The sequence below is a fragment of the Macrobrachium rosenbergii genome, chromosome 21, assembly GCF_040412425.1.
Source record: "Macrobrachium rosenbergii isolate ZJJX-2024 chromosome 21, ASM4041242v1, whole genome shotgun sequence".
Classification (NCBI taxonomy): Eukaryota; Metazoa; Arthropoda; class Malacostraca; order Decapoda; family Palaemonidae; genus Macrobrachium; species Macrobrachium rosenbergii.
The window spans coordinates 23,648,144-23,670,970 of NC_089761.1; the positions used below are offsets into that span (position 1 = coordinate 23,648,144).

Genomic DNA, 22,827 nt, shown 5'->3' on the forward strand with positions numbered 1-22,827 from the left:
TAATCAGCTACTATAATCCCAAACACTTGATCTACACAACTCAACTTTTGTGACTAGCAATATTACCAAGATTTGCTTATTAATCATTCCAGTGATTTAATCTGATATAAATACAGTTTTCCTCTCTCTCTCTCTCTCTCTCTCTCTCTCTCTCTCTCTCTCTCTCTCCCTTTATAGTGTTCTTTACACCCTCAGTTTGCTCCTTAATCACAAACTTAGACAAATTCATATCTTATAGTTGGTACAAATAATACTACTGCACATAATTCCATTGCTTTAGGATTTGAAAAATAAAAATTTAAGGAACATGTGCCCAAAAGCACACATCTGGACCACTTGAATTCTAAGTCATGACATTCATATGGAAACAACTTCACTGATGAAATAAAAAAGAACAACCACTTAGAACCCTATAAATATTCATTAATTCGCAGGAAATAACAAAATGGAAGAAACACGTATTTATAAACTAGAGTAAACAAATTTATAAGTATGAACAAATATATAAGTAAGTATGAACTGTATTTAAAACGTAAAAGTAAACAATAGGTTTACGAAGCTGTTTGCTGGCATTAATGAAACACTACCCAGTTTTAAATGAGTTTCGCTTCCAAACAGAGACTGCAACACATCTCTCTCTCTCTCTCACTTCCGGCACCTTCCAGAAGCCGATGAAGATGGTCCCTTTGCCTGAGCACAGGCGAACCGAACTCTTAACCACTAAACTGTCTAATTACTGGTGTTGACCCAGGCTAACGATCCAGCCACCAGCTTTCACACCTGGACCCGGCAATTAGCCCGCGCCGCTCTGCCCAAATACTCCGTAATTACAACTCTTAAAGACGCCCCGAGAATTAGCTTTTACTGGAACACAAAAATTCCTTGGAATCTCATTTACACCAGCACTGCCTATTATTCTCCTCAGGGGGAGAGAGGAAAGCGGCAGATTCCATTCTCTCTCTCTCTCTCTCTCTCTCTCTCTCTCTCTCTCTCTCTCTCTCTCTCTCTCTCTCTCGCATGCACGCACGCAAACACACACGCACACACATACAGCCTCTCTTTTACGCGTACTCAAACTCAGGAATGAACAGATACTGAAATGATTATCAATACGAATTTTTATAAAGGTACCACAGAGTATATGCTTTAATGAAACTAATTTTTTCTTAATAAAAGTAACAAAAACACCGGCAAAAGAAAAATTGCTCGACGAGTTTCCCCTTTTTACTTGAAGTCTACACATTTTTAAAATTAAAATCAACGAGTACTTAACTTTTTTGTTATCGAATGTTAAGAAAATAAGCCAAAACGAAAATTATAAAAGCTTGGGAGCAAAAAAAAAGTTTTTTTCCAATATTCTTCTATAGAAACTAAGAAATTTTTTCTTGAAATATGAGAAACACAGTTGAATAAAATTACAAAGCATTTTGGAAAAAATAGTAAACATTAAGAATACAAGACAAAACGATAACTTCAAAAACCTGATTAAACTTTTCGATGGAAAATCTTCAAAATGTGACAAGTAGGGAAAACTTGCAAATTATCAGCACAATTAGAAAAGTCACTCTAAAGCATGACGATCATAGAGCACTGGCCAAAAAATTATAGATACAGAATAATCCTTAATATCAATAAACCTGAAAGGAGCTTAATTAAAAGGGGCTATCATAACCTTGGACAAAAAAAAAAAAAATTCAAAAGAGCAATAAATTCGCTACAAATCTTGAATCAAAAATAACAGCCATGAATGAACCAATAAGGAAATGTGGCAACGCGACACACCTTTATATTTCATTTCAACCTTTTTCTTTTTTTTTTTTTTTTTTACTAATCCTTCTCATCCACGTGGCATTTCTCCTGTAACCGGACAGGTTTCTTAACACAATCAAATGTTCAGTAGGAGTGTTCTTCCAAGGGCAAGGAAATGAAATTGGAGGTATTTGGGCATAACGACAATTACTCACAAAAAAAAAAAGAAGAAGAAGAAGAGAGAGTAAACTTAGAGGCACAGTGACGCATGTATCATGCGCTTGCGCAAATGGGCGATTACTACAAACAGTTGATTCAAAGGTTGACGGAGACTTTAAATGCTAAGAAACATATTCATGTTTCTCATTCCGTAAAAACGAACTTACTTTAAATCACTCTTCTTTTTCTTGAGAGAGAGAGAGAGAGAGAGAGAGAGAGAGAGAGAGAGAGAGAGAGAGAGAGAGAGAGAGAGAGAGCCATTCATCTATTGATGGCAAGCTCCAATAAAAAAAAATCCATAAATTTATTCATTCAGAAAATCCCACAAGATACACATCACCAAAAAATGTCCTTTTCTTCCCCAAAACCTTAATAAAACAAAGTTTCGAAATCCACCAAACGATGTGGCAACACAGGAAATCATGGTCTCGTCTTCTTTAAACCCACTTCTTTTTTTTAGCCGAGTTAACAGAACCTTATTACAAAGATAAGGAACTAGGAAATAGCTAACTATATTGTTCATGCAATCTTCAATCACAGCATCATGCCCCTTTAGCTCACGTGGAGTGAGGCGTTCCTCCGTGCCCGTGGTATGTCCGATGCTATGATGGACGGTGGTTAAGATTAAAGATAATTCATAAGGGTAACAGCAAGTATTAATATAATAGAACATGAGGAATACTGCAATTGCAAGAGTCAATATAACAGAATATGGGGGATACTGCTGTAAAAATATTAGTGATATATTTAACCAAACATCACATATTTATTTTTTTTATTAGGGCTAAATTTCTTGTTGGTGAATTTATGATCACCGTCGTAAGGAATAAAACCTATAAATAATTTCTAACTGCATGTAATTACTTAAGCAAAAGGATATACTCTAAAATTCAACAAACAGACAACGTCTTCATATATATAGAGATGAATGAAAGGGTAATTAGACAAATAAATGTAAAAATTAAAACCTCAGATATGGATAGGATACTGATAATAAACGTAATGCATAAACAAAATACAAGAAAATAGAAAGTCAGATATAAAGATGCATGATAAAGCAATAAGATGTACAGATGAATGAAAAAGCAAAAAACTATATATAGATGAATGAAAAAGCAATAAGATGTACAGATGCATGAAAAAGCAATAAAATGTATAGATGAATGAAAAAGCAGTTAGATAGATAAACAAATATAAAAATTAAAAAACCTCAGACGTGGACATGACAATGATATCAGACGAAAAGAATAAATAAATCTAATGAAAAACCAACCACAAACCAACAAACGTCTTTACAGATAAGATATATAAATAAGAAACAATTAAATAGATACACAATATAAAAAAGAAATACCACAGATACTGACCCATTAACAATATACGAAAACACTAAAAAATAAATAATCGAAAAATAAATTAAATATCCCAGGAGAAATCGAAAGTCAACCAAGGCCCTTATCGTTGGAAGGCAATCCTACCAAATCAAGCAGAACACATACTTGCTGGCAAGCACGACCCGCCCCAAGCGACGTATGAGAAAGAAATAAATTATCTGTCGGCTACGAGACCCGCTGCATTTTTTCTTGAAAGGTGAACTTAAAGCATATCCGGCCGTCAAGACAATATGTTATAGAGAGAGGGTATCAATAAAAGAAGGATTTTTACTTTTTTTTTTTGACAAGCGAGATACGAGATACAGTGAAGCGCATGAGGATTTTAGGTTCTAACTAAAACTACTACTGATATTTTCAATAATAATAATAATAATAATAATAATAATAATAATAATAATAATAATAATAATAATAATAATAATAATAATAATAATAATAATAATAATAATAATAATAATAATAATAATAATTAAGGAGACCTTCCATGAGAACAGTAGAATTGAAAATAATAGCTGTTTCCGCGGCATTTAATTTGTCTAGAGTCTTCTCTATTCGTCTTACAACCTTTACATATCCTTAGGAAGCTTGATATACCACCTACACGCTGATGAAAAGAAGATTTTGAGACGAACAGAGAAGATTTTATGCAAATTAAATGCCGCTGAAACAGCTACTTTTCAATAATAATAATAATAATAATAATAATAATAATAATAATAATAATAATAATAATAATAATAATATAAATCAAACAGTAAACATTTATAAGAAAGTAGTAGTAAGATACGATTAAGCTAATGAGGGTTTTAGCTTCTTCTTATAACTACTCTTAATAATAATAATAATAATAATCAAACCAGCAGCCGCTAAACATTTATAAGAAAAACAATAGCAGGACTCGATTAAGTTTACAAGGATTTTAGGTCCTTACTAAAATTAATAATACTAATAATAAAAAGCAAACCGAAAACCATTATCATCTAAAAAAAAAACCAGCAAAATCAATAGTAATGCGCAGAAAAAAAAATCAAGAATAACAAAGAAGTAACACCCATCCTCTCAATTAACACATAAAGTTGCTCTTAACAAGAAAACACGAACAGAGAATGAGAAAAATCTGGCTGACCTCGCAAGCAAAGATAGAGGTCTAAAAAGTCTTATCTCTTTGACACGCAAATAAAATCTGAATCATAAAGTTATCATAAACGAGTCTTACTTTATGAATCACAGGAAATATATAAAAAATAATGCTCTACGATGAATAAGGCAGAGTAACCATACAATCTACAAATATTAGAGGTCGCAATTTTGCAAGTATTGCACCCACCCACCAACCCAAACACACACACACACATATATGCATACATTTATATATGTATGCGTGTGTGTATATATATAATATATATATATATATATATATATATATATATATATATATATATATATATATATATATATATATACATGACAAAAATCTAAGCTTAAGCTCGTAAAATTTTTCGCATGTAAAAATCACCGATTATTTGTTCTAAGTAGCACAGTAAAGTTTCGGTAAATGATTTGCCTATTCAGGTAATGAACAAACAGCCGACTATGTCAATATGAGGTTTATCGCTTATAATGCAATTATTCTTTCTTTCATCTTTTTGCTCACATGATGTGCTTTTGAAATATATGGCCACGATGAAAATGCAGCAAAGATGTGCAATGTCTTTTACTTTCACTTTAAAACATCTCAAGCAAAGGAGTTAGCTTGGGAATGCCTTAAAGCAAAGGCAAAAGATCTAGCACACCGTTGTTCGACTGTCCTCGTTGCCGTATAACCTGTTTATATTTTATATCATGTTTTAATCCCCTTGCCAGATGCTTTAAGTGAATTATATGAATGACAACAGAATGAGAAAGGTATTTCAAAGAAAAGCAACAGTAAAATTAAACCGTGTGAACGTGTCATTTCCACAGCTACGTTCTAGGAGACGTTCATAAAACTGATAATACAATCACTAAACAACTACCAAAGGTAACAAAAAAAAAAAAAAACCTGTTTGAGAAACCACACGCGCTCCCTCGACCTTCTTTTGTCAACTCAAGGGCCAGCGGCCATCTTTGAGAATAGAGCCAGTTTAGACTTTATTGTTTTCTCCTGATGGGGAACCGGGTGCCTTTGGTCTCGCTAGAGGGGGGTCGCTATTATTTCATTTAAGAACGGTCTTTTTTTATCACTGAATGTTAACTAACATTTGGATAAAGGGTCACAAGGAGGGATGGTGATAAAAGATAAACAACTGGGTTCTTCTTACTGGGTAATACTAATGTTCCAGCATCATCTGGAATTCTCAGTCACAAAGTCACAATTTCATCGGCTCTCACAGTGGGCATTCTGCATTGTGGGACGCGGATAACGATATTTCTCAAGGAGAAAATAATCTCCCGGGATTGGCCATAAATTCCTCTTAGGGTTTCTGGTATCCATCAACAAAGAGAGAGAAAGAGAAAGAGAAAAAAAAAAGAATACATGGAAAGAGGAGGCCATTGTCACCACGGTTGTCTTATGGCTGTCTCTGTCATTGTTATTCTTTGATCTCCCCAGAGTGGACCCGAGTCCATCCACCTTTGTCTTTGGGGAGTCCCTTTTTCTTTCCTCCATTGTCTGCGTGAGTGTGAGGGAAAGACGTCTCTCCTCTATGGGCGTCCTCTCCTCCAGAGGTCTTTTGTACAGCCAAGATTTAATGATGCGAGAACCGAGCCCAGCGAACCTCTTCGGTTCCAGATCTATTCGATCTGGTTGGCACAGGCGGGGCGGTGGATCGATAGGGGGATGGGGGGCAGGAGGGCATAGTAGAGGAGGAGGAGGAGGAGGAGGAGGAGGAGGAGGGGAGGAGGGGGAGGGAGGAGGAGGGAGAGGGGAGGAGGAGGAGGAGGGAGAAGGAGGAGGGGGGGAGGGCGGAGGAGGAGGAGGAGGAGGGAGGAGGGAGGGAGCAGGAGGAGGAGGAGGAGGGAGGGAGCAGGAGGAGAAGGAGAAATAGGAGGAGGAGAAGGAGTAAGAGGAGGAGAAACAGGAGGAGGAGGAGAGGAGGAGGAGGAGGGAGGGAGAGAGGGAGGAGGAGGAGGAGGAGGAGGAGGCTCCTTATAGCCACGGAGGTCTGACCGTCTGCAGCAGGTCTTCTTGTAATTCTCAACGTCATTGTTCTCCCGAGGAGCTGACGCGACTCTCTGTGGTCTTCTTATTGTTTTCCTTTTCACATGCTCCTAAAAGACTAAAAACCAACTCCAGTTCATTATTTTTTCCTCTCCTGTTATTCTCAAGGCTTTCTGAGTGACTTGAGCGAAGTCACTTCGAAAGCGATATGTGGCTTCCTTTGTATGAAGGAGAAGAAAGGCCTGTGTGAGATGCTTGTGGTTCCCTCCGTGTTTCTCACAACCCGTCGCGTGGGAAAATTATCATTAAAGAAACTGTATCTCCCTAATGAGGCTACATCCATATAACCATCAAGGATAATGCAATATAAATTGTGATAAGTATTTAGTTTTTTTTATGCATACCCCAGTAATGCGCAACCCACTGGACTTGTCTGTCCTAAATAAACCAAGGCAAAGAAAGGGAAGAAAAAGGACAGGGAAAGGGGAGAGAAAAGAGCTGGACCTAGTGAGCATAAGAAAAAGAAAGGGCAAGAAAAATGGGTAGGGCCAAGTGGAAGCATACCAGGAGGGGAAGAACAAAAAAAATGGGACCTGATACAAAAAAAAAAAAGTTTGGAAAGCACATGAAAAAGAAAGGGCAAGAAAAGAAAGAGTAAGCTTCATGGCAATTAGACTAAGGGGAAGGGAAAATTAATATTAATGGACACAAGGAAGGAAACTGGGAAACAAAAAGAATGGGGCTTGTTGTAAATAATAATGAGAAAGATTTATAACAGAACAGAAGTTGACGGAAACAAGAAGGTAAAAAAAAATGGAAACCACTTTAGAAAAAAAATATGAACCCAAGTCCACTGCTTACTCAGATTTCAAGCTCCGGAGAAAGACCAGCGACATTTTACGGCAGAATCCCTGAAAGAAAATTATGCAGACAGAGATAAGTGATAAAAATATCAACCCAACCCTACAAAAAAAAGGGTACCTACACAGTCCTATGTTCATAAAAAAATTAAAACTGTTTTCTATACAGTCCTATGACAAATCAAAAAGGAATCTAAAGCTAAAAGTCCTAATAATGTATTCAACATGTCATATATTTACGTGGATACATACCCCATACGCCTTTCCAAAGCCTATAAAAGGTACCAAACAAAAATACACAATAAAAGTAACCAACCCACAAAGATCAAGCACCGTGTAGCAACACTCGACGGAAAAACGGATGATTTTATGACAGGAACCTGAGTCCCTAAAGATTGTTTGTTTTGAAAAGTAATAAAATCAAGAGGTTAGACCAAACGCTAATTTTCATATGAAGAGAATGTCATGGGAAAAGTAATAATTTTATTTTATTTTCCCAGGCTAGTAAAACAGTAATATGTTTAAAGAGAAAACCTCAAGGGCACTAAAAAATCATTACTTACTAGCATTAGATAGTACGTGAAAGCATCAAAGTGCTGAATGGAGGTATTTATTTTATTTTGTTGACTAGTGGGTAAGATTAGAGTTGAAAATTAAAATAAAAGATTATTCGTATTTGTCAAAAACTGGATACAAAAATTTTTCTTACTACTCAATATTTTAAGAACACTAAACTGGTCCTATACACTGCCACTTTGTCTACGATTCTTAAATCAAACATGTTCTCCAAATAAATAGGATAAGAATATTTGAATTTTTCTCCTTTAAACAAGTTGGCGTTTCAAATACATTACTTGAATTCTTGTTTATAACTCGTTCAATATTTAGCATAAAATAGTTGATTTTTTGCGTGATTTTACAGCTTAATTGTATTTAATGCAGAATTTTCTGTTCTATACAGCTCACAGTTTTGTACATATCAAAGCTAACTTTTAATTTTACTAGCCTCACTCTTTGAATTTTGTTCCCATGAAGTCATAAACATTTTCAAATGAAGGCCTGCAGGTTGATGATGCTACAGTGAATTTGAGACTTAATTGGGGCTTATTCCTCAACTCCTTAACCATCCTGAGATGTGGAACTCACTGTGATACTCCTGCGGGGAGATATTGAAATGCGTTCCTCTAATATGAAACCACTAGCAACTATTTCTAAAATATAAATTCCCATTAAAGCCGAGAATACTGAATTCAGGATTACAATACACAAGTGAACCATCTCTTTCCAAGTTTTTTCCTCTTTTAATAATTCTTGAAATTACGTTTCACGTTTATTAACAGGATTACTTTATGACAAAACGTCAGAATTTTCATGTTCCTGTGTTCCAGCAACATTTGCTAAGGCCGTGACTTCCTTAAAGAACGGACTGGACAAGTAAACAGAAAAATTACGAATTCATTGTGGTTATACTACAAATATGTGAATGATAAGCGGCCATTACATCGTAATAATGACAAATTCATATATATATATACATATATATATAAAACACATATAAATATATTATATATATATATATATATATATATATATATATATATATATATATATATATATATATATATATATACATATATACATATATATATATATATATATATATATATATATATATATATATATATATATATATATATATATATGCATATATGTATCTGGTAGTGAGGGCAAGATGTTTTCAGCTCTAGCAAAATTCTTCTGAATTCGACAGATACACTTAGGTACAAGAGGAAATTTACATCCTTTGCGGGAAAGAGGTTAAGGTTAAACTCCTCACCTCAACCTGCAGTGCGAAGGTTTTCTTTATCTGGATTAAAACTCGTAGAACTGAGTATATCCAAAAAGGTGGAGGAAATCGAGGTCAGAGATCACTGTTGCAATGAAAAATGCATAAGTGCTAAGCATTTGCGCCGAGGAGGCCAATTCTCCGTTTTCATTCAGTGTACTCCCTGTTCAAAACCAGATACTAATTACTTCTTTTAGCTAAGCTAAACACAGCAGCCATGGCCGTTACTGTTGTTATATTACCATTGCCTTGTGCCACCAAGTGGTCTTCCTGCTGCTACGAGTAGATAGCAAAGACTCAATCAGTAACATCATCATCCTAAATCTTCGGGGTCTGCATAGAGCCGAACCTGATCGTACCGAAATATTGGCAATGGAAGACGTCCATTACGTTGGGATTTCCTCCCATTTTCTGTTGTAATTATCATCCCGTTTTCTGTTGAAATCATCTCAAAAAATCTATTCAATACTAAATCTAAATAATATTCAGTGTTATCTTACCTGGTTTATGATCATCTGAATACAAAACAAGGACGGTGCTCAATACAGAAATGTGAGTGAATTACTCATGTGTATAAAATGGAAACTGCATAATGCACGCATCGATTACAATATGGATTTCTGTACGCGTAATATTGGCCTACTGTCATATTGTTATAGCACAGCGTTATAAGTACGCGTAATTACATGTACACTGCAAATAACATCTCAATGCACTGTGCTCTACATCCAAATATAAAGAATGCAATGCAATAATCAATCACTTTAACAAGACGTTTGAAACAACTGTAATCTCAGTTCATTTACTGAAATATTAAATATGAAAATTTATTCTGCCCCTCACAAAGCTTCATTATTCACGGATTAAAAAACAATAATAATGTCATTAATTAGTGTTTTCGATACAAACAGAAGAATGCGTATCGGTGCATTTTTCATCACACGCAAACTGAATGGACGTCATCTTGGGTCAAATTACCTTTGGTTGGGTACTATTCTTCCAATTGTCAAAAGAAAGGCGATCATTAATTATTTAGATGCCCAAGATTCAATATCAATAATCAAACAACGTTATACTGGTGAGCTAATCATACTATAACTCGTTCATTTGTGTGCAAGTCTTAATCTCCGTACAAGTGTATGTATGGGTGCTTTGTATCTGTCTAATATGAACGTTCGTAAGTATGCTATTTTTACGATGATTATGATAGCTTAGTAATTATGAATATATGAGGAGATACGGCCGAATTATTTGGGCAGCTTAGAACACGTTGAGTATTATCATAACGACTAAATAATAATTGGTTGGCGGTTAGAATCCTACAGGAAGGAGAATATCGTCACTATCTATTTTCAAGCGATAGTCCCTGCTTATAATATATCTATATCTATATGTATACCTGCATCTATATCTATATCTATCTATCTATCGGTCTGCTGTATATATATACTGTATATATATATATATATATATATATATATATATATATATATATATATATATATATATACATATATATATATATATATATATATATATATATATATATATATATATATATATATATATATATATGTACGTATATTATAATAAAGCAGATTTAGGAACACTATGCTTATAGAGCATTAAAATTTTATCTATATATATATATATATATATATATATATATATATATATATATATATATATATATATATATATATATATATATATATATATACATATAAATTATATATATAAAATACAGCAGATTTAGGAAGACTATGCATACAGAGCATTATGATTTTAAGAACAAAGGTCAGTGAGGCAGGTAACTCGGGTCATTTCGTGACCCAGGCACAAGAAGGGCAAAAAAAAAGAGAGAAAAAAAAAAAAAACGGGAATAGGAGGGATAAGTAGTAGAGAATTTTTGACCACGAGGAAGGAAACGTTAGGCAAAAGGCCTCTTAGAGGACGAAAGGTTATACGAGCCAGAACAAACGGAAGCAGGGAGAGCCTTCCGAATCTGGTGAGTGGGAGGAAAAAATAATAATAATAATAATAATAATAATAATAATAATAATAATAATAATAATAATAATAATAATGCTTAAAGCTGGTTCATATCCATGTGTAATTTGAATTAATAATAATAATAATAATAATAATAATAATAATAATAACAATGCTTAAAACTAGTTTATATCCATATATAATTTGAATTAGTCAGATGTGTAAGCAATAATAATAATAATAATAATAATAATAATAATAATAATAATAATAATAACAATAATAATAATGCATAAAACTGGTTCATATCTCCGTATATAATTTGAATTAGTCAGGTGTGTATTCCTTGAAGACACTTTCTCGGTATTACCGTACTGAAATTCAGGGGGGGTTTTTCGGATAGTTTACATCATACAAGGTATCATTCCTTTGTTGTACTACAAACCGATTCAGTCTTGTGGGAACGGCAATGGGACACAAAGAGGCTAAAAAAATCCAACAAAAAGAGTGAGGGGAGCAAAGAGTAACTGGTGGTTATCTGGCGTCGTGAAGTGAGGGGAGCAACTGAGGGGAAGATAACAAGTGTAAAGAACCGTGGATTTTGCAAACACCAAAGTTCATTAGTAATAAATAAAAGTAAATATAAATAAACATAGGATAAAAGGACAAACGTAAAAATAAAATATTTTACGTCACTACAAGTACAGTTTCCTGTACTACTTATCCAGGTCTTCCTGGGAATAAAAACTAAAACTGTCTTGCCGTAAACTGTGAGGGCAAGTCTCAGCTAGTTGAATCTCTTATCCACTGGATAAAAAAACCCAACAATAGAATACCATAGAACATGTATCGTTGAACTACAGTATATATTAACACTTCCAACCCACAGTATTAAAAAAATTCACTAAAGTTTTTTTTTCTAAGTATCGCCTTTCCGATCACTCTACGTTTACCTCAGTGTGCTGATTAATCCAACCAATTACTAATTTACTTGTGTCACTACTTCCGTTATTACTATTAACATTATTTTTTTTTTACCAGACACATCTTAATGAGCAACCTCTTACGTGTATTTCTGTGTAAACCTACCTAAATACTCATTCGTTTCTGCAAGTTAATCTTAAGATTATTAGCGAACTAACGAGATATATACCTGCAATTTGAAAACAGGAAAATATTGATACCTAATAATAACGGTGAGAAAAATATTTATGATCTAGAAACTGACACGAAATTACAAAAGTACAATCAGACAATCGCTGTGTACGATAATGCAGGAATAAAAAAATAAGAATGCCAATAACTAATATTTACGGGAGAGGCTATTATAAAAAGTATTAACGGTAACTATATTAAAAATATATATACAGTATATATAAGAACGAATAAAAAATAAAAACTCACAGTAAGTACTTTACTGATCAGCATGAGAAATAACAGCAACATGGTGATAATAAAGATATAAGGCAAAATGACAAAAAAAAATAAAATAAAGACCCTTTCTCCCGATACCTATTTTTTTTTTTTTTTTATTATTATAGACAAAGACAGACGAATTAAACAGCTCTCAATAACACGAAAAACACCTCGGCATAAATCACACTGCCAATGATTTTTTTTTTTTTTTTTAAGGAATGCGAATTCTCACCCGACGCTAATTTCAATGCAAACACCATTGTAATTATTTTGATAGCCGCTGGTGAAACTCTACTTAAGCCCCAATTTCCCGACAGGTGATTTATGGGAATTTATGACGATATATGACCCAGTCTGGTGGGAGAGGGTGGGAGGATAGGGTGGGTGGGGGGAAGGGTAGTATTGTATCCTGTATCGGTAAATACATGCAATCATAATTCAAGGCGTGTTTAATAGCCGGACATTCCGACCCTGTGCATATATTTGTTTCAGCCACTAAAAGGACGGCAAATGGAGCTGTAATGAGATACGTACCTGGGTTATTAAACATGCATTCAGTTTGATGGTCGTCTAATATAAGACAGAGGTGGATAATGTTAGGGTTATTATTATTAAGAAGGCTTTTTTTATGGCATACGCATACTTTGTTTTAAAACAATAATTAAGCCATAAACTGTAAAGAGAGAAAGTAATAATAATAATAATAATAATAATAATAATAACAATAATAATAATAATAATAATAATAATAATCGAACACCTACTGGGAACTCTAACTGGAAAAAACCAAACCACGTAATTTAAAAAAAATACATAACATAAATTTAGAGAAAAAAAAGAACATTACATTAGAGGAAAAATAAAAAATAATATAAAGGACGGCAACAAAATACTTTGATATCTTACCCCTGTTCAAGTATCCGAGCTGGACTTGAGCACTCTTGCCCTTCCTCTCTCTCTCTCTCTCTCTCTCTCTCTCTCTCTCTCTCTCTCTCTCTCTCTCTCTCTTTTGTTGCCACTTATACGTCAACAAATTTCTGGAGGTGCCGAGATCATAACTGTTGACCTTTCTCCTGCATATGACATCTGATATATCTTTACAGGAGAGAGGTCAACCAGTTTCACTTCTTAAGACAACGCTCATATATGGCTTATGAAAGTATACAAATTTGGGAACTTCGAAACCTGAAAATGTGAGATTGTTTAAATAAACAACGCATCAACAGCCTACTCGCGGATGGTGAATAAAACAACACCTTGCAAAATACAATAATATTATCATTTTGCGTAAACAAAATTTTACCTGTATATCTGCCACTGTCTTAAGGCACACACAAACTAATGTATACACGTTATTTACGCAAAGTTCAGTTCCAAATGAAACCCTTTCATCACTGCCTCACACATTCAAGGAACTGCTTCGCTGGAATACATCAGCAATACTAAAAGAAATTAACTGATACTGAACTGTTTTTCAAGATTCGGTATGCGGGAGTTGATAACACTGAAGATTACACGAGTAAAATGCAGAATGGACCATTTGCTCATAAAAAAATCATGGTGTATAATTTACACACACGTGTATATATATAGACACACACACACATATATATGTATATATAATGTATATATATGTATACAAATACTACATAAATATACTTTTCAAACACAAATTTGCATAATTTCAAAAAATTTTTGCCAAATGTATTTACAGAATTTCATGTAAACAGAACTTCGTAAAAACTGAATAAGATGACCACCATACGAACATGACATAATGAATTTCACAGTTAATTTCATTGCATCAAAACAAATCGTCTTCAAAATTTCAAACGCTAACAGAAACAGCACCTGTAAAAACAAACCCAAAGTTGTGATGATTGCCTGAAAGCGTAATAATCGCTACCAGGGGGCATCAGTCAATCTTAAGTTTCTTGAGAAATTTATGAAATATTTATATAAAATAAATCCTCTAAAATTCCAAATGAACAACAAATAGGCCAAGAATAAAGAGACGCACGAAAACATCAGGTGCGTGGTGTCAGTGTGCTTAAATAACAAAAAGAAACTCATTTACTGCCTAGGGGATTAAAACGGATAGAGGAGATCGGATCGAGCAGAGGGGCGGAGCTCCTCGGAAAGGGAGAAGAGAGCTCAGGCCAGGTCAGGTCAGGTCGTAGCAGCAGCAGCAGCGACCCAGGGAGAAAATCTGCTTAACGAGGATCACTGCTAATCCAATCCTAATGAGCACCGAGTCCCGCCCACTTTTCAATTACCAGCAAAATTCGGAAGGAAACTCCGAGGCGCGTTTGGGAAAATCTGTAAACTCCTTGAGGCATACCCAAGGAGGTTACCTTTCCCCTCCGAAGTTTTCAAATGTGGGATTTTAAAAAGTCGTTTAAGAATTCACACCTTTCGCTCTTAAGTCGAAATTCTGATTTTAAGGGCTCCTTGTCGGCTAATTATAATCAGATGACAGGTTGGTCCTTAAGAATAAATAATGACTGGAGGTATAATAGCATGAAAGGGTCTCCTATATTCGTGGAGTTTCAACCTACAGCATTTTCAAATGTTTTGTATTCCCGTGATGGTGGCTTGCACAAATACTGGTGTTTCAGTTCCCATTAATATTCGATAATGAAAATAAAACCCACGGCAACTACTACTACTACTACTACTACTACTACTACTACTACTACTACTAATAATAATAATAATAATAATAATAATAATAATATTATTATTATTATTATTATTATTATTATTATTATTATTATTATTATTATTATTATTATTATTATTATTACTCGGTATTTATATTTATAAACATGTTGGACAGTTTGTAGCAGCGTTTATATTTATAAACCTACTGGACGTTTTGTAGCAAAGTCATAATGACCCAATAACAGAGAGAGAGAGAGAGAGAGAGAGAACAAATTTTATACACAAAGACTCGTCAGACAGTCATCGACAAACGACATTAAAAGGCAAAAAGTTAATAAGCAGAAGCTTTCCGAGAAACAAATCTCAGCAGATAAATAAGTAGAAGCCTTCATATAAACAATTCCCAGCAGTGTCGTTAAGGATCCACTCCTTGGTCGACACGCGTCCCGGGAGGTCACACCAGCCCAAAACCATCACGGGGCACAAAGGATGACCCTTGAAAACTCATGCTCGAGGTTTAGGAGAGAGAGAGAGAGAGAGAGAGAGAGAGAGAGAGAGAAGAGACATGCAGTTTTGTGTACAAATAAAAATGTTCTGTAATCATGTATCCTGTTTCTTCAGAGGGCTGTTCAGCGAGAATTTTTTTCTCTTTTAGTTTTTTGCGATTTTCTAAACTCCCCCCAAGAGAGAGAGAGAGAGAGAGAGAAGAGAGAGAGAGAGAGAGAGAGAGAGAGAGAGAGAGAGAGAGAAACAGTTCAGTGTCGTTTAATGTATACAGAAGAATGTTCTGTAACTTCTGGACATGTATCCTATTTCTTGAGAGGAATGTTCAGAAATAATTTTTTTTTTAGTTTTTTGCGATTTTCTCAACTCCCCAGAGAGAGAGAGAGAGAGAGAGAGAGAGAGAGAGAGAGAGAGAGAGAGAGAGAGAGAGAGCAATTTCGCTTAATGTATACAGAAAAAATGTTCTGTAATTTTTGGACATGTATCCTGATTCTTAGTCTTTTTACAGTTTTGTAAATTTCTCAACTCCACAGAGAGAGAGAGAGAGAAGACGGTCGACACACTGAGACTGGGCCAGAGGCCGTGCGACAGGATTATAATCCTTAAGGAAAACAGGCCAATGATTCCTATAAAAGGAGGCGGAGCTGTTGTGATGCTCTCCGGGACCCTTCGCCATTTGCGCTTCAGGTGGTGTGAGGTCTAATTAGCTACAGGTTTCGGCCGGAAACTCCCCTGGGACGCCCAGAGGCGCAAGAGCCCGTGATGGTTTAAAGGTGGCTTAATCTGATAACATTATCAAATAAGACAGGTATTTCTACCAAACCCTTACAAGCCGTATTTATTTGTACTTTGTTTCTCATTTAAGGTGTTTGAAAAACGCAGGTCATTAAAATCATCGGGATGTTACTATATATACAAGCAATAATATCTCAGCCAGGAATATATATATATATATATAATATATATATAATAATATAGGAATATATATATATATATATATATATATATATATATATATATATATATATATATATCTTCTTCTTCTTCTTTTTTAACGTGTGCTTTTATTCCATTTTTGTATGGGGTAAGCACGATGCCTTCTTTGAAGGACTTTTGATTGGCTGGGGGTAGACCTGTGGTCTCGATCGGCTGCCCTGCCTGACATCGCTTAGCCCCGGTACGTATGTTTCTGTATCATACCGACCCGACCCTTTCTTCCCAGCGGCGAAGTTATTGCGCGGGTATGGCGAAGTTCGGGACGTGTGAAGATGTTTGTTATGTTTTAGAAGGTGTTGTAGTAGCATTGTTTTGTGTGTATTTAGTCTGTAACATCCATTTGCTTTTAAGCAAACCTATCCGTTGATTACATATATAATCCCAGGATGTCACGGATAGCAAAGTGTCTGCCTCTCTTGATCAGTCGGCTGCGGGTTTGAACCCGCATACAGACCTCTACAGTCGAAGCTGCTGCTGTAACCGACTGAGCCATCGAGGCTCTATATATATATATATATATATATATATATATATATATATATATATATATATATATATATATAAGCATATATAACCAATGGAACCGTAGACATTTTCTTATCTCACAAGCTTTATTGACTTGATTCATTGGAAATAAATAACATATTAACATTATCACCTCTAATATTGTATGAGAAAAACAATAATATCTTGCGGGGCACAAAATACCTAAGATTGCAAACTAATGTTTTTAACTGCACATCAATAGACCTGACACCGAACTACCTCGAATGAACAGGAAAATAAAAATGAATTTGTGCTTAACAAGTGGTCTAAGGCCATAAGTATACGTGCATGTATATATCACCACTAAAGCATGTAAACATGCTAATACAAAGCAAGTTAAGAAAACTGGAATTTAAAATAACAAAAATAAATGGTAGACGTGACACACAATCAAGCGAGATTTATAGGAGGTATCAGTAACTGTTTTCGCGCTTGCAAAATTTATTTTCTTTCTTGACTGGGTGGTAATGACGCCACGGGAAAATTATATTGGCTTTATCGTCTTCAATGGACATCATTAATGGAGTTCATTTATAGGAGCCGAGATAAATGATGATTTTGGTGAAGCCAATGTGTACATTTCTTTACCTCTCAATCGATTCCAGATTTATAAATTTCAAAGCTTTCAGCATTCGTTTGTTCGCCAGGGACATGAAGAATTTCTCTCTCTCTCTCTCTCTCTCTCTCTCCTCACATGTTCCTTGCCCTCTCTACTGTTCAAATAAAATATCGATGATGACAAACATCTTTTCATGGCTCAGGTGAATTACTAATTCACATTACCATAGCTGAGAGAGAGAGAGAAACTAAAAAAAATTGATGGTATTTGCAATAATAGTGTTACTATACTAAGGAACTTCCATATGTTAGAAAGCTAGACATTAACCTCAAAACTACAGTAATCCTATTTTTTTTTTAAGTACCAGGCCCTTTATATTGAGCGCTACGAAGGTATGTTGAACTGAAAGATGACTTACGTTCCCTTAAGTAATCAATTATATAATAAATTTTTACAAGTTTATTTTCTTTTCAAAATTTGTTTCCTAAAAGTCTACATAAAGTTTATTTTTCATTTTGTCTCTTAACTTTTTATGACAATCTACATCGTTATTCCAGTGTGCTGACATTTATAGGGATGAAGACTAAAGGACATTAACTTGCTATGCAGGATTTCACAGAAGGAATTTCCATACGAAAAAAGAGGAAAAACAAAATAAGGAGGATTATGGCAAAACATACGAAAATCAGAAATAAATATGGACAAACAGATCAACAAACAATAAGTTCAACAAGCCCTACTCTAAAAGCATGAGACTGACTTAATCTACAACAAGCAACAGTTAAAGCAAAAAAAAAAAAAAAAAAAAAAAAAAAAATCTGGTTTTGTAAAGGTACCTTTACATAACTAAAGACCTGAGGAAACACTATTTTCCACTGAAGGCATTCCCTCCAAGCTTAACAAAGAAAAAATATGCAAATATAAATATATATAAAAGACTTGACAGTTCAGCAGAATCAAGTGGGGACGCACACTGGTATAAATTAAGAAATCCAGCATGTGAATGCCTGCATGTACACAGGTATGTACAAAAGAAGTCAGTTATAGCCGCAGCCATAAAACGAAAACCATTTGGTTTACGAGAGAGAGAGAGAGAGAGAGAGAGAGAGAGAGAGAGAGATATGAATTATGTACAATGAAATCAACCGTCGCTCATGACAGATGACAAATTTCTAATCACTATTCATATAAACATTCATTTGAGGTGTAATTTATAGCCACTTTGCCCTCTGGTGAAAGTAGTGTCAATATTTGGGTTTTTTGTGCCAATAGCCTGTAAATCTCCCCCTTGTTTCTTTTTTTTTTATTATTATTTCGACTGGGGAGTGGGGACCACTTTGAGCTATGGAAAATATTATCCCTTTTGACAGCCGCACGGAAGCAATTAAACACAATGATCTATATCCGTATTTTTCTTTTTTTTTTTGTTACTGGGGACGAATGCGACAGACGGCTGAATATAAATTGGATAGAAATAGTTTCTGTATGAGAGTAAACAGTAATAACAACCATTGTTATCAGAGGCATATTTCACTTGCTGACGGATAATCATACTTAATATGGCTCCTTCCATTCACTTCTTAGGTTTCTTAAATACAAAATTATGAAAAAAAATATCTGGTACCTCTGAAAGTGATAATTGGTCTTTTTAACTTTTGTACGGGTTAATATTTCACCAGTCCTTTACAAAAGAAGAAATGAAATAGAAAAAAATTCTTTTTTACACCTACTATTTACTCTGTTTATATTTGAATTAGGCTTCCAAGACATTTTACGTGTTAGGCTTACAGCAATTAAGGAACCAAGGAATATGGAAGTCTAACAATACTTGAATAAATAAACATACCAACAAATGGTAGGATATATTATGTATATATATTTACAAATACCAATACACAGACACACCTACATACATATCAATACATAGACACTTACATACATATCTATCCATCTATTGTATGTGTATATATATATATGTATATATATATATATATATATATATATATATATATATATACACATATACATATACATACACACAATAGATAGATTAATGGATAGATATGTATATATGTGTATATGTACTGGTTTTATGTGTGTATATATATATATATATATATATATATATATATATATATATATTATATGCTGTCAACATATCATTTAAAATAAAATTCCATGAAATCATATTTTTCCTGTTGAACCCAACGTGTGCTACCGGGCAAAAGAAATTTCTGTGATAAAGTTATTTGACAAAGAAAAAAAATTCATCTAATGCCCTTCAACATCCATTCAAGTGTTGCTAAGATAGCTTATAACCAGGAAAATATTTATACAAAAAAATGGAAACTTCCATAAGACGTTAAGGTATGACCACTTAATGCGATAATTACAATATCTGTTTTAACAAAGTTCTAGCTGATAATTTACCTTAATGCGCAAGTAAATGCAACAAGCTTCCCAGGAAACTATCTGGAGCACCTTCCAATTAATTAGATGACAAACACACCAACAAGAGGACACATTCAACCTTTGAATTTGCCCCCACTGGTCAATGCAAGATACAAAAAAACTTGGGCCATTCAACACTAACCATCGGTCAGGTCAAACAATTCTAAATTAATTGAACCAGACCACTGTAACGTGTCTCGAAATTAAATGAGAAGGCCCGACGGATTATTAGCTCTTCGACGATTGCGAAAACTGAAGCAAGATAAAGTTAAGGGAGCTGAACAGCCAAGAGGGATGATGCCAAGGGGAACAGATAAAATAAATGGAATGAAAGAAAGCAATGTAGATGCAGCCAAGGTCAACTGCAAAGAAAAAAAAAAAAACCTTGGTGGGTTCACTTCTGCAGCAGAGACACACTGTAAACAGTAACACTCAACGCCCAGGGCAAAACGTAAGCGACACGAAACGCAGCAGATGGGTCTGCTCCCCCGTTTCCCCTTGGAACAACTTGCCTTCTTTCTCTTCCAACTGCTCCTCAATATTTGTCCTTCTCTTGGCAAATTGGCTATTTTTTCTGTTCTACAGTAAACCTTTTTATCATTCAATTAACGTAAAAACATATGTCAATTATGAGACTACAAACAAGGACCCCTACTAAGACGTTTCAGTCAATGTGACAGCAAATAACGGTTCTCCCTCTCCCTCTCACCCTTAACCACACACCTTCTCCACCCCTACCCCACCTCCCCATCTGTATAACTTTTATACATCGACTTCATTCTGATGTGAATTCTTACTCTACGTCTAAGTGTGAAAACATATGCACACTTGACACAGATAACGATGATTTCATATTCATCTAAGTACCTATGAAAAAGACTATCACAACACGATTCTACAATGCGAACTTTTTTAATACCACTGCTTAAAAAAAAAAAACACACACACACACATAAGCAAAACAGTCGGGTAAGTAACTTGACTAACAAACTGTTTGTTCAAACCGATGCACACAAACACTTTACACATACGAAGACGTGGCCATTCGTTCAAAACCATCTAAACCTAACAATAAAATATAAGCAACTGAGAATATTCTCAGTAAAGCAAAGCAAGTGTATACGTAATACTTTGCACGCAATTACTGGTTACATTGCATATTTATTGGTAGCAAAATAGATTTTATAACGATTTTTTTTATCAACAAAGGCTGCAAATGCATTAAATTTCATAAGGCTTAGAATTCTTAACCACAAAATGATACGTATGCATTATACAGTTATACATGGCATATGAATAATGCGAGTATAAACTAAATCCATTTGAGGACAAAATGTGACCGCATCTAGAAATTCACAGAAAGCAATGTGAGTACACGGCATGTCTCTCTCTCTCTCTCTCTCTCTCTATATATATATATATATATATATATATATATATATATATATATATATATATAAACTGTACGTATATATGTATATATATATATATATATATATATATATATATATATATACTGTATATATATATATTATATTATACACACACACACACCCACACACACACATATATACATATATAAATTACGACTGATTCATACATACTGTATAGCGGGCTCATCCACGATTCAGTATATATACATACAATATATGTGAAATTTTTCAGCAGTAGGCCAAAGGTCATTGACGCTTCAACTGCTGAATCGTGGATGAACCCACTGTACAGTATGTATGAATCAGCCGTAATTTATATATGTATATATATATACATATATATATATATGTATATGTATATACGTGTGTATGTGTGTGTAAAACAGCACATGCCATAGCTATTCACCAGCGGGATTAATAGCCACCACTTTAAAAGACCCACACGCGTGTAAAAAAATCTTGCGGCCCCTCTCTCTATACTTTCCCCCGACTGCTTTTAATTTCCGTGAATGAATGGCTGCACCTGATAAATGGAGCTTCATGTACTGTATCACTGTTGCCTCGACGTTCAATTGAGCAGGAGATAAGAGCCATAAAACAACGGGGACGTCCAGGCCTATGTTTTTCGCGCTATCTGCCTTCGCCTCTTGGTTTTGCTGTTTCGGCGGCCGTGCCATTCTCTCTCTCGCGTTGTCATTCTCTCGCTTTCACTCTCTTTCTCTCTCTTTCAGTTTCTGTCCCTCTCGTCTCTTAGATGTACACATACACACGTGTGTAAGTGTGTATGTACATATACATGTCCATATATAGGTATATATATATGTGTATACATATTTATATATAAATATATGTATATATACATGTATATGTATACATATATATATATGTAAATATATATATATATATATATATATATATATATATATTAAATGTGTATGTATATTTACATATAAATACATATATATATATATATATATATATATATATATAATATATATATATATATATATGTATGTATATGTATTCTACAAAATTTACTCAAAAATAATGTCTGAAATT

General features: G+C 34.3%; 1 long non-coding RNA gene across 1 annotated transcript in view; it reads right to left on the reverse strand.

The window, feature by feature from the left end:
- Nucleotides 1-22,827, reverse strand: part of LOC136849571 (uncharacterized) — a 219,136-nt gene that overhangs the window by 76,678 nt on the left and 119,631 nt on the right. The gene's annotated exons all lie outside the window — the stretch shown is intronic.